This window comes from Phyllobates terribilis, unplaced genomic scaffold (assembly GCF_046119375.1).
Source record: "Phyllobates terribilis strain yellow unplaced genomic scaffold, ASM4611937v1 Scaffold_1__5_contigs__length_1240528914, whole genome shotgun sequence".
NCBI classification, from domain to species: Eukaryota; Metazoa; Chordata; class Amphibia; order Anura; family Dendrobatidae; genus Phyllobates; species Phyllobates terribilis.
This window is the reverse complement of record NW_027362761.1, coordinates 407,637,000-407,654,092: the sequence shown is the minus strand read 5'-3', so window position 1 is coordinate 407,654,092 and position 17,093 is coordinate 407,637,000. Positions and strand designations below refer to the sequence as shown.

The 17,093-nt window shown below is 45.9% G+C and overlaps 1 protein-coding gene across 1 annotated transcript in view; it reads right to left on the bottom strand.

Annotated features, from left to right (window-relative positions):
* Nucleotides 1-17,093, bottom strand: part of DTWD2 (DTW domain containing 2) — a 302,084-nt gene that overhangs the window by 85,625 nt on the left and 199,366 nt on the right. The window lies entirely within an intron of this gene.

The window sequence follows — 17,093 nt, the reverse complement described above, 5'->3', positions numbered from 1 at the left end:
CCCCTCTTCAACTCCTGACCCAGCTGCTCCCTTATACCCCCTACCATACACTTTTGCAGTGACTGATGAGTAAAGGGAAAATTTGCCTGTTTCTACATAGCGCTTAGAAGGATTTGGCTAGTCAGTTTTTAATCACGTGATCACATAGACTTAATAGAAAACAGAAGAATTAGCTGGGTAGAAAGGCAAAATGAGCAATTGTAAGAATACAGTGCTATACAATAAATATGATACTGCAATATAGTAAGAGGATGAAAATTTTGATGGGAGGAGGAGTGCTTCTTTAACTAAGTACCCTGTGTTATTTACATGTACTATTACCATTTATTTACTTACTACCGTGTATTTGCTCATTTTGTTTTTATCTTAGGTTCTGCTCTCAGATTAGGTAGCAAAAACCTGGTGAAAGATTCCCTTTAAAGAGGGTTTCTCAAATTTAAAAATGATCCCTTATATACAGTAATGCTGATTATGGGACTCTGCAGATATGAATGGTGAGGCTGTAGAGCATGTGTACCTCTGCAGAATTCATTGTCTATAGGACTGATGGATATAGCCAAGTGCATTACTATAGTCCCACAGAGAATGAAGGGAGCGGAGGTGAGCATACTCAACCTCCACTCCATTCAGACTGAGATCCTCAGAGAGAGACCCATTCTCGGGTCGCTGGAAGTCGTAGCAGTCAGTTATCCCTATCCTATGGATGCCATATTTGTTTCTTACAGTTTCATAAGAAAACCCAGAACACCATCTTCATATTTGACTGCAAGAAGACAAAGGAAAAAGATAAATACACCTTGGTTCAGCAGATAAAGGTAATACTAATTAAACTATTTGTACGACAATACAGATAGGTGTTAAAAATTATTTCTTTCTTTTACTTTTTGCAATGCTATGAGCTTTTTTTATAACCTCTGAATAAAACCTGCTGACTTCTTACTAAAGGTTCAGTACATTGTTTATCCTAAAGCATTCAATCCTACGTATAACAGGAGCGATCACGCTCCATGGTCATTTAGGCTGTGTGCCCACTATGCGTTTTTCAAGCGTTTTTACAGCGGAATTTCTGCAGCGAAAACACTTAAAAAACGCTTGGTAATACGTGCCCCATGGTCCCCAATGATAATCCGCATGTGCTGTGCACATGCTGCGGAAATTTCCGCTGCGGATTATCATTGCGGAAAAATTCGCAGCATGTCCATTAATTTTGCGGACACGCAGCATAATTGCCGCCATTGACTTGCATTGAATCGCTTAATATCTGCATGACTACATGTGCACATGCGGATATTAAGCGATTCAATGTGCGGAGGGTACCCGGGTCTGGAGAAGAGGAGACTCTCCTCCAGACCCGGGTACCATAGTACCTGTAAAAAAAAAAGAATTAAAATAAAAAATATACATTATGCTCACCTTCTGATGTCCCCCGGTCTCCTGTATGATGCGTCCTGGCTCCCCGATGGCTCGCGATGGTGTAAAAGGACCTTCCATGACGTCATTTAATCATGTGACAGGTCACGTGACCGCCGACATCAGGACTAAATGACGTAATGAAAGGTCCTTTTACACCACCGTGAGCAGTACAAGAGACCGGACGCACTGGAGAAAAGGTAAGTATAATAGTTGTTTTTTTGTTGTTTTTTTTTCCATTTTTATTCTTTTTTAACTATGCTGGTTGCATGGATTTATATAGTGTGACCAAGTTGTCAAGCACTTTTCCAAGTGATGCTAAAATCGCTTGGAAAAGCGCTTGATAACCCGCATGCAGAAATGCATGCAAAAACGCTTGACAAACGCTTTTGCCTGGCAGGAAAAACGCATGTAAAATCTGCATGCGTTTTTCCTGCCAGGGATATGCGGAAAAAATCTGCAGAATTTCTGCATCGTGGGCACTTAGCCTTAGGGTCCGGTTTTCAGCACTGTTTTTGTACAATGCCAACATTGTTCAGACGGCCACATATTTCCCTATAGCAGCAGGTATAAATGCACTGAACTGTCAGCATTTAGAAATGTGATCTGTATGGTCAGTGTCAGACTGAAGAACATTGGGTGCACCAGAGGATTTGATTCTGAGGGCCCACCTTTCTCCCCCACTCAAGAGCCCCATGGCAGCTGCAAGGTTTGCAATATGAACTCTTCTGAAGAAGAAGCCAGGGCCCACCAGAGGATTTTCCGGTTCTCTGGTGGGCCAGTCCAACCCTGTGTATGGTCATGACAAGTAGCCCAAAACAGGACACTTTTCTGGCTAATAGATGGGGCAGTGGGAATTCTTAAAAAGATCTAGAAACGTTTTCAACTTTAGCTTACTCCTAAGCTTTACGTGTTTGCATTAAATAGTGCACTGCCGTAAGACTTGATATTTGCAGACAATACAACTGACAGCGCAAAGACGCCAATAATCTGGATGTGGAAAATTGGGGCATCAATGTGTCCATTGAAAAAACCTGGGCTGTTACGCCTCTGTTTGAACAATTACTTTGGCTATGTTACCTGCAAAAAAACAAGTATTGAGACTTTTGTATTTACTCTGCAGTAGAAATCTCCCATTAGAACTGATTTTACAATGCACTTCAGAAAATGTATTCTACTAGCAGCTGGTCTCACAAGAAGGGGTCCCTGAAGAAAATCTAAATAAAAAGAGATTAGGATCCAGGTCAAGAATAAGCCGGCGGTTTTATGTGAGAACTCCTCATTAAAATTGCAGAACGCACCTGTGCTCCTGGTTGACAATTACAGCCCCACATGTCATTATCTCACCTTACTGAAGTAGCCGAGGTGGCAAGGCTGGCATCTTTTATTCTACAAAGTCATAGAAGTTTTGTTCATTGCAGCAGATGCAAAGGTCATGAATAGCCAGAGAACCATACAGCATATTTGCCGCTACCTTCAGTGCAGTGTTTCAAGACCGTCTCTGCGGTAAGTCATGCATCTTTAATGGAGCGCACAGCAAGCAAATTCAGAACATGAAAAACAAGATCTATACAAATACCAGACACTGAACACATAACTAATGCCAAAATAAAGAGATGAAGATTAATAAAAAAAAAACATTAAACAGTTGTCTGGTTTAATTTTTTTACTACTTAATTGGCTTCTTGTACATAAAGATAACAAATAGAACTGTACTTCCCCACTGCACTGCTGCTACATCCGGCCTCTGTTAGGCTGGCCGTGCACAATAGATGGCTCTCGGCTCAATGATGCTTAGGCCGATTATTCGGCCAACAGCTGCCTCAGCCGACACTCCCATACAGAGAAGCGTTCAATCGGACATGCGTGACTGACATCTCTCCAGACCATCAGTTGACCGGGCCATCCATACACATTAAACCATTGGCCGAACCTGTCGAAATCGGCGGGTTCAGCCGACATTAGTCTAATTGGTATGGAGGCCTTTAATATGGGTACAGCAGTGATGTTACATCATTATCACGTGACTACCGAACCACTGAGCTTAGCGGTTTGGTGCCATCTACATCAGCATCATTGATAAGTTCAATGATTGGCTGCAGTGATCACATGATGTCAACTTGACGTCACCACTGCAGACATATCAACAAATACTGGGGCAGCAGGACTTGGCACCTGTCCACACTGCCAAAAGTACCAATACCTGGTTTAAAAACAACAGTATCAGAATCTATGGGGTATTGTCAAGAGGAAGATGAGAGACACCAGACCCAACAATGCAGACGAGCTGAAGGCTGCTATCAAAGCAACCTGGGCTTCCATAACACCTCAGCAGTGCCACAGGCTGATTGCCTCCATGCCACATTGATGCAGTAATTGATGCAAAAGGAGCCCCGACCAAGTATTGAGGGCATTTACTGAACATACATTTCAGTAGGCCAACATTTCTGATTTTAAAAGCATTTTTCAAGCTGTTGTTCTAAAGTATTCTAATTTACTGAGATAATTACTTTTGTGTTCTCATTAGCTGTAAGCCATATTCATCAACATTAACAGAAATAAGCACTTGAAATAGATCAATCTGTTTGTAATGACTCTATATAATATAGGAGTTTCACTTTTTGTATTGAAGAACTGAAATAAATTAAAAGGGTTGTCCACTACTATTCAAAATAGCCCAGTGTGTTTTTATGATGAAAAGAAGCTTCTTCCTAATTACCTCCCGCTGCTGTTTCTGCCTGTGAGTGGCACTATCACTGGCCGCTCACGGGCAGAACGTGACCCCCCGCTGACGTTGCGTCAAGTGAGCCGTGACTCAATGCTGGGGTCCCCGCGGAGCCTACTGGGCTGTGGGCTGGGTTACCCCCCCGCGTCACACCCAGCATCCACTGCACACTTTCCCCATGAATGGTGAGAGGGAGAGAGCCCAGCCCACAGCCACCATGGAACGCAGACGAGAGAGACCCCCGGCTGCATCCGGAATCATGACGTGACATCAGCGGATGTCAGAGCCGGCTGCTGCCGGGGTTCACGTGATGCCTGTGAGCGGCCAGTGATAGCGCCGCTCACAGGCAGAAACAGCAGAGGGAGGTAATTAGAAAGAAGCTTCTTTTCATCATAAAAACACATTGGGCTATTTTGAATAGTAGTTAACCCCTTTAACTATTCTAATATAGTGAGATGCACCTGTATATGTCCAATTTCAGATTAGACATTGATAAATGTGGGCCTATGTATTTACAGCGTAATCTTGCGAAGCTGCATACGAGGAGAGTTGTTAGCTGTGATCCTGACAACAGCAAAGTAGCATCCTATTGTACGCCATTGTACTCATATTGCTAGTCTATATGAAAACTTTGCATTTTATTTCATGCACATTACTTGTTTTATACTTTTGTAAGCTACATGCAGATATTTCATTATAAGTTTTCAAAAGTCAACATATTTTAGCCAAATTCCATTTCATTCCAGTTTTTTGCTAAATGTACAGTCGATTCCGCCCAGATTTTACATTTTTTTTATCAATATACCATGAAAATACTTCCATTTGCTGAGCAGACACCATCACACCATTCACCAGGGAACAAAAAACTAAGCACAAAGAGTGCATCTGTGTTAAATATAGTTTCTACTTTATTACAATAAAAAAAGACTGTTAATGGAAATGTGCTGAAAAATGTATGATCGAGACTTTAGCACCGTCTTGGAGGATACACCATAGTGCAATTTCATTTTGAAGTGCAATAAAGGAAAAGAAAAAAAAAAAAAGTGCTGTAAGCACATGAATATTTACACCTATCCAAGCACTCAAAGTCTGGAGTGAATAATATAGAACCATAAACAATCCCAGAATCAGAATCGCTAACTTCACGAGCAGGAGCATACTGACAATGGAGTAGAAAAGCCGCAGGGACAACAACTTTCTTGATGCTTTCCTTTAGTGTTTTAGTTGATACTGGAAGGTTTGCCCACTGATACGCAGAATTCAAGCCGCATAAATGGCGGTCTATGTTCTGCTAAACTCAACAAAGTCAAAAGCAAAAAACGTTGTGTGCTTTCATTTACTATATCTATTGATCACTGTATTACTACATTATGCTACAAGCCTGAGGTCAATATTTATTTAAAAGGAAGGAGAGCTACTGCTAACGGGAGCATGACAGCTTCCCCATGTCCCACACACCAGCCCCTTGTCTTTATCCCACTGTTTACACTGCCTTCCAGAAGCCACTTTCTTTTGCATGAGTAACATGATTTCCAGAGTGGTATCACCGCCAACTCTTTGCAGATGTCTACCTACTAATCAATGCACAATAAGCCGGTTACAGGCACCCTGGCTTCATCGGTGCACTGTGTATGCGCAGGGAGGCAGTGTGACACAGGACTCAGCCAGCTGTTCCCGCCAGCACTGCAAATCTCACAGCAGTTACGCATATATATAGGCAGTCAAAGGCAGTCAAGAGCACAAAATTGTGGGACTTTTGGCATTTTTAGGCCAGTCCGAGCCAGCTCTGGCAACTTTTTGAAAAGTACCCTACGTCATTTATATGCACTATTGCTGTCACGACTGTTGTCGGGTATCCCGGGACCCCCAGGGGCTTCTTCCCTGTCCATAATGCTAGGGGGAGCCCTAGCTATCCCCTGTTCTAAAGGTGAAAACGCCGAGGCCACTTACCTTCCTGAGCTCCTGTATCCACCCTCAATCTGTTCCCCCCACCCAAGAAAGAGGGGAGTAGTGCTGTATGGCAATACACCAACCAAACTAGCAAGGTAATACGAACAGGGATAACAAAATATACCAATCATACAAATATGCACACACAAACAAGAGGAAAACATCGGGAAGTGGAGGATGGGGGAAAACCAAAGTAGAAGAAGGTAAGGATTTGCACACAACCAAACAGTCTTAGCTAAATCCACCAAACGCCTTCTCAAACAACAATTCTCCAACAACTCCTGAACCATGCAGCAATGAAGCTAGCTCTGAGAATGCCTGCTTGCCAAAGTCCAGTATATATAGGAGAGGGGAGTAGCTAACAATGAACAGCTGAGAGCCGTAATGCAGGTAAGCTTCCAGGAGCTCTAAGGGTGCAGATTAACCCCTGCACTGCTAGAAGAAACCTGCACCGTTTAGTATGAAGAAGTGCTTCTAGTCAGTGCAGGAGTAGGAGAAATCAGACAGCGCGGTTTTCTGGCTCCTCTCTGTCGTGGTAAATCTGTGACAATTGCTTTATTTACTTACAACAGGGTATATATTCATTTTGTTTTGTCTGTTTTATGACCAGTGTGAACATGCTCCTATTTTGAATGCATACCAACTTATACTCCAGTTCATTTTTTTCGGTTTAGTTTCAGGTTTCTGCATTTAGTGCAAGTAAGGGTGTGGCCTCCCTTTTTTTTGAGCTGGACATAATGTTTATGTAGCTTTCCATCTGCTGTTTTTTGGTACAAGGTTAGAGGAGGCTGGGTTTTTCTAAAGCTGGGAAATCTGCATCATCTGGCCTTTACTAACACAAGTGAACTCGCCATTACCCTAAGAGGCTAATTAAGGTCTGAAACCTTGGCCAAATTTATCTGAGCACACAAATCTCCAAGGGCCCCAAACTTTTGCATCGGCCCATTTTCCTTTTTGTAATTTTTAAAATGTAAAAGATGAAAATATTTATGTATATTTTCCTAAAATACAAAGGAAATGTGTAATTTTTAACTTTAGGCCTTTTAGAGATCATTTCTTGCTTAACTGTTTACAATTACAGTAATTTTGACCAGGGGTGCCCAAACTTTTACATGGCACTGTAGCGCTATTAATTTCACAGCGTTTTATAGACCTCATAATCACTGTCCCCATTGGCACTCACAATCTTAATCCCCTATCAGTATGTCTTTTGAGGAAACCCAGGCAAACATGGGAAGAACATTCAAACTCCTTGCAGATGTTGTTCTTGGTGGGATTTGAACCCAGGACCCCAAAGCTGCAAAGCAACAGTGCTAACCACTGAGCCACTGTGGGTTGGAGGAGGCATGGCCAAGTGCCCCTGACAAATTTACCATGATTTATATAACAAATATCACAAAAATTAGGACAGAAATGTATGTCAGCCTTTTCATATAAGTTAAAAGATGCGCCAAATTCATTAAAGAGGTGCACGCTTCAATGAATCTGGCGTATCTCAAGCATGTTCCTCATTAAAAGACTGGTGTGTAAAACTCCAGTTTAATGAATCGGGGCTTATTAATATCTTAACTCTGGAAGCAAACATGCTTCCACAAGGAGCTACATATTACCTTACACAGACACATTATACTGAAAGAAAAAGTCAGGCCACCAGCAGGACATGATCACTTAGGCCAGATTACAGGCTCTGCATTGCCCATAGCTTGCAGCAAGGCCAGCTACGTAATTGTGCTAATGAACTGTGCTCACAGCCAGTCATTCAAGTGACAGAAAAAAGGCCAAGATAGGACATTTCCCTGGGGCTGCCAATTATTCACACTGTGCCATCATACTGCTGCACAAGACTTCATTTGTGGATGTATCTATCTATCAGTGATCTGAAAGCATCAAGCACAACTAAAAATATCCAGAATAGTGACGTGTTTCCTAATCAATCTAAGTATATAGTCCGAATCTGTATTATCTCTAAATTCAGAAAACTTTTGATATGTCATAATAAACTCATCTACTAGGCTTAAAGGGAACCTGTCACCTGATTCATGCCGCCCAAACCGCGGGCAGCATGAATCAGAGCCTTCCTGAAATATTGCTCCAGCGTTTCAGAGAAAATCTACTTTAAAGATTCGATTTCACCGCCAGCTGGCTTCTCCCAGCGCTGCAAGAGGTGATTGACAGGTGTCTCTCTATGGGAGAGACAGTCAATCACCTGCACCAGCGCTGGGAAGAGTATCCGGCTATTGTCCCTGGCCAGATCTTTAAAGTGTATTTTCGCTTTAATGCAGGCTGTAATCGTGCAGCCAGACTCTGATTCATGCTGCTCGCTGTTTGTACAGCATGAATCAGGTGACAGGTTCCGTGTAGAGTAGATCTGTCACCTGATTTCTCAACACAAACTGAATATATTAATTTATAAATATTTTAGACCTGATGAGCGTGGTGTACTTTTGCACAAATCCAAGAGTTGCTGATGGAAGTAGCACCCATGTGGCGCCTGGAATCGGAAAAGTGGTGGCATTTTAAAACATAATATGTCAAGTTAATATAGCTTCTTTCTAAGAGGAAATATCCCTTTTCCCTGGGTAGCACTACCATGCCAGAAGTCATTATCTTGATTGTAGCTGCTAACTTCATCTGCTGCCAATATGTCCCAAAATCTATCTGCGCTCCACCCAGAGTCGATGTTCAGCCATGCCAGATCCCAGGACGTTGTGAGAGCAGACCAAGTAGTTTAGGCTGCACAGGTCTGCAACCTGTTTACCCTGCACCAGCCGGCAATAGACGTGTGCTCTCGTACACACTCCAGGACCTCCAATAAGATTGTCTCAACATCAAAGATCCTGATGGTAGCGAGGGCTTAATCCTGCTGTGCATCCTCCTGCAGCCACAGCTCTACCAGTTACTTGGGCACCATTACCAACACCAAAAACCCATCCCTGACTAATTAACCCCTCCACTGAGGCTCAGAGAGTGTCTGGGACTCTTCACCAGAGAATTGTTTAAAAAGGCCCAATGCCACCATATATTCTATTATTTGGCCTAATGATGTGTTTCCCTATTATGTAAAACTGCACAACTTTATGGGTGCTCCGCATCCTTCAATGCTTAGACTTCTATAAACTAGTGATCCATAAGACTCCTCATGTTCAACTATTGACACTTTAGCCAAGGCACCTACAAACTGCAATCCAAGAAAACTGACGAAGTGAACAAATTTCATAGAACAGATTCAGTTTTGCCAGCACCTGCCAGCTCATTTCTTAATAAGCCTCCTTTGATGGATCCCAAAGAGGAGACGTCAAATCTAACAGACACTCACCTAGACTGGATGTCTACTACTTCACATTCACCAGCTCAGCTACAGGTCTCACTGAGGGTAGGTGCTCATGATGACGTTTTTGTAAGCCAGTGAGTTTTTGTAGGCGAAGCCGCTTCAGGAAAACGCTAGCAGTCATTTTCCTAAAGAGGCTTTGCTGTTGTTTTCTGCAGGGTCTCCGCTGCTGGTAATCTTTTCTCTGTGCTTTCCACCACTCTGTCCTGTACTGTCCACCATTCTTCCTAGAGGATGCTAGAAACCCTGAAGAGCTTACAAGAAGTAACAAAAGACTGAACGTGTGCACAGCAATATTGTTTTTACATTGCTGTGTATTAAGTTCATTTTTTTCCTGTGGCTTTATGGCACGTTTTCAGGTGAAATCCACCTAAAAAGACGTTGTGTGCACATACCCTAATTTATTTAAAAGCTCTGAACTTTTCTAAAACTCTAGGATCATCTCTGATAGAGTTAATAAATATGTTTTAATATGCTGTTCAAACCTTTGCCAACCATTTAAAATGATAAGAGCTTATTGTACATCCTCCACCATTCTACTATTAATGCCATACTAGATGTTGTTGCCTATTTCTTATTCATTGACTCTTTTACTTCCAATTTGATACTTTCTATATAAACTATCTTCACAATTATTAGGCAAGTGAGTATTTTGACTATATCATCATTATTATCATTATTTTATGCAAATTTTCCATCTCCAAGTTGTAGAAACTTCAATGCCTATTGGATGTTTTAGGCTCACCTGGTGAGGTGGCTCCTCAAAGCCCAAGGTCCAGGTGGGCACACGGGCATCGGTGCCGCAGACAGATGAGGCATGTGGGAGACAGGTAGCAGAGGTACTGGGAACTGCAGGCAGAAAGGAGACGTTCTGGAGAACACAAACAGGTAGCAGAGGTACTGGAAGCCCCAGGCAGACAGCAGTCCGATAGCAGAGCTACTGGAAGCTGCAGAAAGACAGGACTCACACTAAAGTCTTAATACCAAGACACAGGTGTGTGGTGTCACGTTGAGCCTTATACATGCCCAGGCAGATGATCATATGGGATCACGCTGAGCCATCTGTAAAGCCTGACATGGAGCCAAACAGAGTTTTAGTGAACAGTGGTGAGGGAAGCAAAGCCTGGGTCCTGGATATGTGTATAACAGTACCCCCCTCTTAGGACCCCTCCCAGAAAAGTCCAAAAAGTCAGTGCACACGATGTGAGGATTCACAAGTCTGCGCTAACACAGAGTGACTGCAGACATGTAGTTTAAGGCCGGAGTCACACTACCGTAAAACACGGAAGAGTGTTATGCGATAAAACATTGTATGGCACACGGCCCAGTGTTATTCTATGGGGCAGCTCAGATCAGCGATTATTTTCTCATACCGAATCGGGATGAGAGAACAATTGCAGCGAAACTCGATTCACTCACACTCATACAAGTTTATGCATGTGAGTGAAACATCAGACTGCACTCGGATGTCAGCTTAGTGAAGTCCGATATACGCAGAGTCCGGCCATGGAGGAGGTGGATAAATTACTTTCTCCATCTCCTCCACAGCTGTGAATCGCAGTACAGTAGCATGACACTCGGCTCACGCTCCCAGCAGAGCAGGAGCCAAGGGTCATTAGCATATGGCATCCAATGCTCTCACATCAGATGCCATACACTGGTGTGATTCCAGCCTAAGGCTATGTGCCCACGATGCAGAAATGCTCAGGATTTTTTCCTGAGCGTTTCTGCATCTCCCTGGCAGAAAAAAACGCATGCGGATTGTACATGCGTTTTCCTGCCAGAGACATGCGGAAATGAAGTGTTATTCACTGACATTTCCGCATGTGGATTGACAAGCGCTTTCCAAGCGATTAGCATCACTTGGAAAGTGCTTGTGACAACTTAGTCACACTATATAAATCCATGCAAACGGCATGGATTTATAAAGTGTGACCGAGAGAGTGGTTAAAAATAAAAAAATAAACTAATACTTACCTTCCGATGGCCCCCGAGACTTGCAGCGCTCCTGTGCTGGCTGCCGTCAGATCACGGTACTGAAAAGACCTGCCGTCACATGACTGTGACGTCAGCGCAGGTCCTTCAGTCCTGCGCGATCTGTCAGCAAGCGAAGAGAAGGAGTCCGGGGGCCGTCGAAAGGAGAATATAATCTTTATTTTTTATTTTATTCTTTTTTTACAGCTTTTTTAATGGTACCTGGGTGTGGAGGAGAGTCTCCTGTCCTCCACACCCGGGTACCATCCGCACATTAGAACGCGCCAATTACGCAAGTACAGATGCAGTCTTGCGGTATTGGCGCGTTCTAATGCAAGTCAATGGCAGCGAAAACGCAGCGCTTCCGCAAAATAATTGGCAGTGCTGCGTTTTTTCCGCAATGATAATCCGCAGAGGAAATTTCCGCAGCATGTGCACAGCACATGCGGATTATCATTGGGGAACATTGCTGCCCTTCTACCATGCGTTTTTAATGCGTTTCCGCAGCTGCAAAAACGCTGTGGAAACGCATTAAAAAAGCATCGTGGGCACACAGCCTAAGACTGGACAACACCTTTAAAAGTGAGCTAGCTGAACCTTTTTGAGATGAAGATGGACTAAAAATAAACTCCTAAACCTACTGCCAAGTTTTAGAAGACACTTCTTCAAGCAGTGGTACAGGAAAAAGTCTGCATCTTTCAAGAAAACCATGATTTTTATGCAGGACAATCCTCCATTGCAGCATTGAAATAATCAACTGCTTGGCTGCCAGTAACGGCCTTCAATTTGAAAGAAACTTCATGGTCCTTTCCTCACCTGACCTAGACCCAATTGAGAACTTATGAGCCCTTTTTAAATGGGAGATTAATGGTGAAGGAAACCAGTACCCCTTCTCTGAACAGTGTCTGGGAGGCTGCGGTTGGCGCTGCCCAATTAAATTGATTGTCAACAGATTAAGAAGTCTACAGATTTCATGGATGGAAGACTTATGATTGTTACTGAAAAGAAGCGAGGCTATATTGGTCACTGATCTATATATATTTTTTATTTATTTATTTTCAATGTCAGAAATGTGTTTTGTACATTTTGAGTTGTTTGGTTACTATTATCTATTTAACAGATTAAAATAAACAATTGAGATGAGAAAATTTCTGTTTGCACAATCATTTTGCACACTAATAACTGCTCAACAATTATGCACACAGATAGCCTCCTAAGAAAAAAAAAACATTTTTACTTTCCTAAATATTCAGGTTTCAGGTTTATTACTATTTTGTATTAAATAAAAAATAATCATCAAAAATACAAATAGCCTAATAATTGTGCACACGGTTTAGATCTAATGCTTAGTTACACCTGATTTTTAATTGCTGGAGTACTTATCTACATATCTTAAGGACCAGCCCTTACTTCCACATATACCTACAAGGGCCTATATTTGCAAAGATGGCAGAACCCTACACTTATTTTCTCACCCCTGTCTGAAAGACCTTTAATGCACATGTGTGAGGTGACGCGCCCCCTGGGCCATGTTGTTAGGGATACCCGGAGCCGGATCAGATGGGGGTTGTAGTCTCCGAGTGGCGGTGACCCGGTCCGTGCCCAGGGTGTCAAGCTCAGTGTGTGGCAGTCCTACAGATGTTATTAGAGTACTTTGTGTCGACTACGCCACCCGTTGATTTGCGGTCAAAAGGCCGCCGCTGCAGCAGGGTCCGCTGAGGCTGTTGGTATGTGTGCAGCTTTGGTAGTATAACCCCCAACGGGAGGGGTATAGCCTCAGGGGGTCAGATGTAGAGGATGGTGGTTGTGAAGGTGCAGGATGAATCAGCAAGAAGACTCAGAGTCGGGCTGTGCAGTTCAGGGGTTTTTACTTACGGGTGTTCTTATGGTCACTCTGGCCTGAAGCGACCACCCGAGCCGTGCTGCGTCCACCAGGTCCTGGACTCGGCTAACCCCCAGGCAGTTCTGGAGCGTGGTCCTGAGCTCCTGTCTGACTTTCCCTCTCTTCTGGCCGTTCTCACCAGGGATCCACCTATGTCCGGCTCCCTCGGGTCTCTTGGTGGGTACACCTCCTCTGGGTTCCCTGACCCTATACTTGGTCTGCCTTCCTGGTGGATTTGGTGAGGGTCGTGGCAGATCCTGCCCACGACCTCCGGTCTCTGGCTACGGTGTGCTTTTCTCTCTGCCAGCTTGGGATCCGGTACCCTAGGTGCCAACCCTTCACCCTGTTGTTTGTATTCTGGGGTCTTGGGGTTCCTGCTTGTTTTCTCTGGGTCCTTCTGACTCCTCTCTCTCTCTTGGCCTTGGAGCTGGGCCCAGCCGGAACCACAACTCCCTGTCAGCCCTTCTGGCTAAGCTTCTCTGCTCTGCTCCTCAGGTTACACTCTGACAGACTGACTCTACAAAAGACCCTGTCCTAAGATGGTGCCCACCTTATATACTCCCTCTATGTGTGAGCTCAGGTGACCAGCACACAATGAGCTCCTAGCTTTACCCAGGCTGCTCCCCCTATCTGCCCCTACACTACTGGGATGTTCCACCCCCCTCCCACTCCAGCCAGGAACAGACACTGTCGTACCTGCACATAAACTGGTGGGAGTACCGTCGGTCTGTTCCCCGGAAATGGGATGTGTGTAGTGCATGCAGCTAACTGAGCTCAGTTCCACACTCCATCCTTAGGGTATGTGCACACGATGCAGAAATGAAGCAGAAAATTTCTGCATCATTTCTGCATCTCCCTGGCAGAAAAAACGCATGCAGATTGTGCATGCGTTTTTCCTGCAGAATACATGCGGATCCACATGCAGATTCACATGCGTTTCCGCATGCAGATTGACAAGCGCTTTCCAGGCGATTTTAGCATCACCTGGAAAGTGCTTGATAACTAGGTCACACTATATAAATCCATGCAAACAGCATGGATTTATACAGTGTGAACCGAGAGAGTGTATATACTTACCTCTGATGGCCCGCGCTGTCCTGCTCACTCCGTTCTCCCGGCTGCCGGCAACTTTGAATTGAAAGACCTGCCGACGTCAGCGTCACGTGACCCGTCACATGACTCTGACGTCACCGCAGGTCCTACAACTCACTGCAAGTGCCGGGAACCAAGCGGGAGCGCTGCACGGGCCGACAGAAGGTAAGAATACATTTATTTTTTATTTTATTCTTCTTTTTACAGCTTTTTTAATGGTACCTGGGTGTGGATGAGACTCTCCTCTCCTCCACACCCGGGTACCATCCGCACATTAGAACGCACCAATTACGCAAGTACAAATGCTGTCTTGCGGAATTGGCGCGTTCTAATGCAAGTCAATGGCGGCGAAATCGCCGCGTTTCCGCAAAATTAATTGACATGCTGCGGATTTTTGACCGCAGCGTTAACGCTGCGGAAAAATCCGCATCATGGGCACAGCACATGCGGATTTCCATTGGGGAACATTGCTGCCCTTCTACCATGCGTTTTTCATGCGTTTCCGCGGCGTTTACGCAACTGCAAAAACGCCGCGGAAACGCATGAAATACGCATCGTGTGAACACAGCCTTACCCGGGAGTGGAATATCACACCTCTGGGTTGAGGTGCAATACCCCTGTAGCAGCCGAATCCTCAGGGTGCTACATTCCCCCCTGGTAAATCACAGCACGTCCTCGGGCTGTAAGATACAAAACATCCAAACATACAATTTTTTTTTTTTATAAACATCATAAACATATAAAACAATATATATATATTATAAAACTTTTCATATAAAACTCTTCATTGGAAACATTCTTGTTCCTCCGGCCACGGTGCAACTTGTGACCGGGTAAAGTGCGACAGTCTCTTTTGGAAGAAAACAGTTTCCTATAAAACCGGTAGGGGGCGCTTTAGGAAGCGCAACTATATACAAGGGAAATATGGCCGCTCTCAGTCCTCGGCCAGGTATTAGGGAGGAATGACCGCTCTCAGTCCTCGGTCAGTGGGAATAGGGACACACGGGTTTCAGTTCAATTGGCTGGTCCCAACGGGGACTATATTTTAACTAGAACAGTTCTTATACCCTGACGGGTAACTATGTACAGTCTCTCTCTACCGTACTTCAACGACGGCGTCCTCCTGCTCCTTCTTTAGATTCTTCAGACCCGTCCGGGTCCTCTTGCTCCTCCTCACACCGCAGCTCCTCCTCCGTCAGGCGATGCACATGGAGGGCGTAGGGTCCTTTGGCACACTTGTGCCGGGTGAAGGTGACCTCGTCCCCTACGTACAGGTCACGACCTGTGTGTCCCTCCGGCAGATGGCTTTCTACGTCTCTGCGGGTTACAAAGACGTCGCCGGGGGTCTGATGGTCTCTGATAAAGCCCCATCCGTGCTGCATATTGAATTTTATCACAGTCCCGGTGGCACGGGGACCATGAGCTGCACGGGGTTTCCTCCTGGTCCGGCTCTTCTGCTCCGCGCTCCTTATCTGCATTTGCTGTTCCCGGACCCGCCTCTCTCTCCGCTCCCTCTCGAAGACCTCGAGCTGCTGCCGGCAGCACTCTGCACGCTCCGCTGCGGCCGCCCGAGTCTCCTGAGTGAACCCCATGAGGTCTTCTCCGGTGGGGTCCCACTCGAACTGGATCTCCTCCAGTGGGGGCGAGGTCCTCCTTGCGGGCTTCGGAACCGGAATCAGGGGTTCATCTAGGGGTCTTTCTTTCCGGAGTCGGGGATGGTGAAACTCCGGTGGCCATATGAAGGGCTGCCCATCCGGGCACGTATGCTGGGCGAACAGGTCCTCACCCAGGTGCGGTACTTTAGGTGTTATGGGCGCTGTGGTGGTAGCGGCGCCCGGGTTGACCAGGCCTTGCGACCAGGCTTGGGGCACGCTAAAGGAAAAGGGAAACGTAAGAACGGCGGCGCCCGTGGTTACTCGGCCCTGCGACCAGGCTGGTGGCTCCGCGGAGATAGGGGGCGCTGTTGGTATTGCGGCGCCCGGGGGTACTAGGCCTTGCGACCAGGCCGGTGGTATTTCCTGCTTGGCCACGCTCGAGGTCGAGGCGTGTGACGTCACAGGGGTCGCGGCCGCGGTTTCCGGTTGAGGCCTAGTCTGCGGCGGTGACGATGCAGCGACGGGCACGGCAGGGGGAATTTCGGGCTCTGCGACGGGGAGCTGGGGCAGGCACGCGGTTTCCCGGCTCGGGGTAGAGACGTCCCCTTTACCTGCCTCCGTCCGTTCAGCTCCCTTCTCGGCGCCGTCTCCTGCCTTCATTCCTCCTGCGCCATCCTCAGAGGTGGTCTGTCTCCTCGTCTCGGGCGGCGTGCTCCGCTGACGGGTTCCGGTCTGCTGGGCCATCTCTCGGCTCCACTCCGCCAACGTCTCCCGCTGCACCCGGGCCATCCTCCGTGCGAGGCCCTCCAGCGCGGTCTGTGCACACTCCCGGTCTCGGGGGAGCTGTGCCAGGATCTCCACTAAGCCTAGTGGGGTTGTTGCTTGCAGCAGGCTCCTGACCACTGGGTCGGTGCTGCCTGTCTCTCCCTCCATCTCCGGGTACGCTCTCTCTGGACTCTCCTCCAGACGTCTTGTCTCCGGGTGCGCTCTCTCCAGACTGCTCCAGGCGACACCCATCTTCGTTCTCTTGTTCTGTCTACGCCCACATTGAGGGTGGTCCCGGGGCAACTTCAGTTCCAGAGGCAGTTCTCTCACGCTGATGGACACTTCCAGCATCACAGTCTCTGTTGGTGGGCG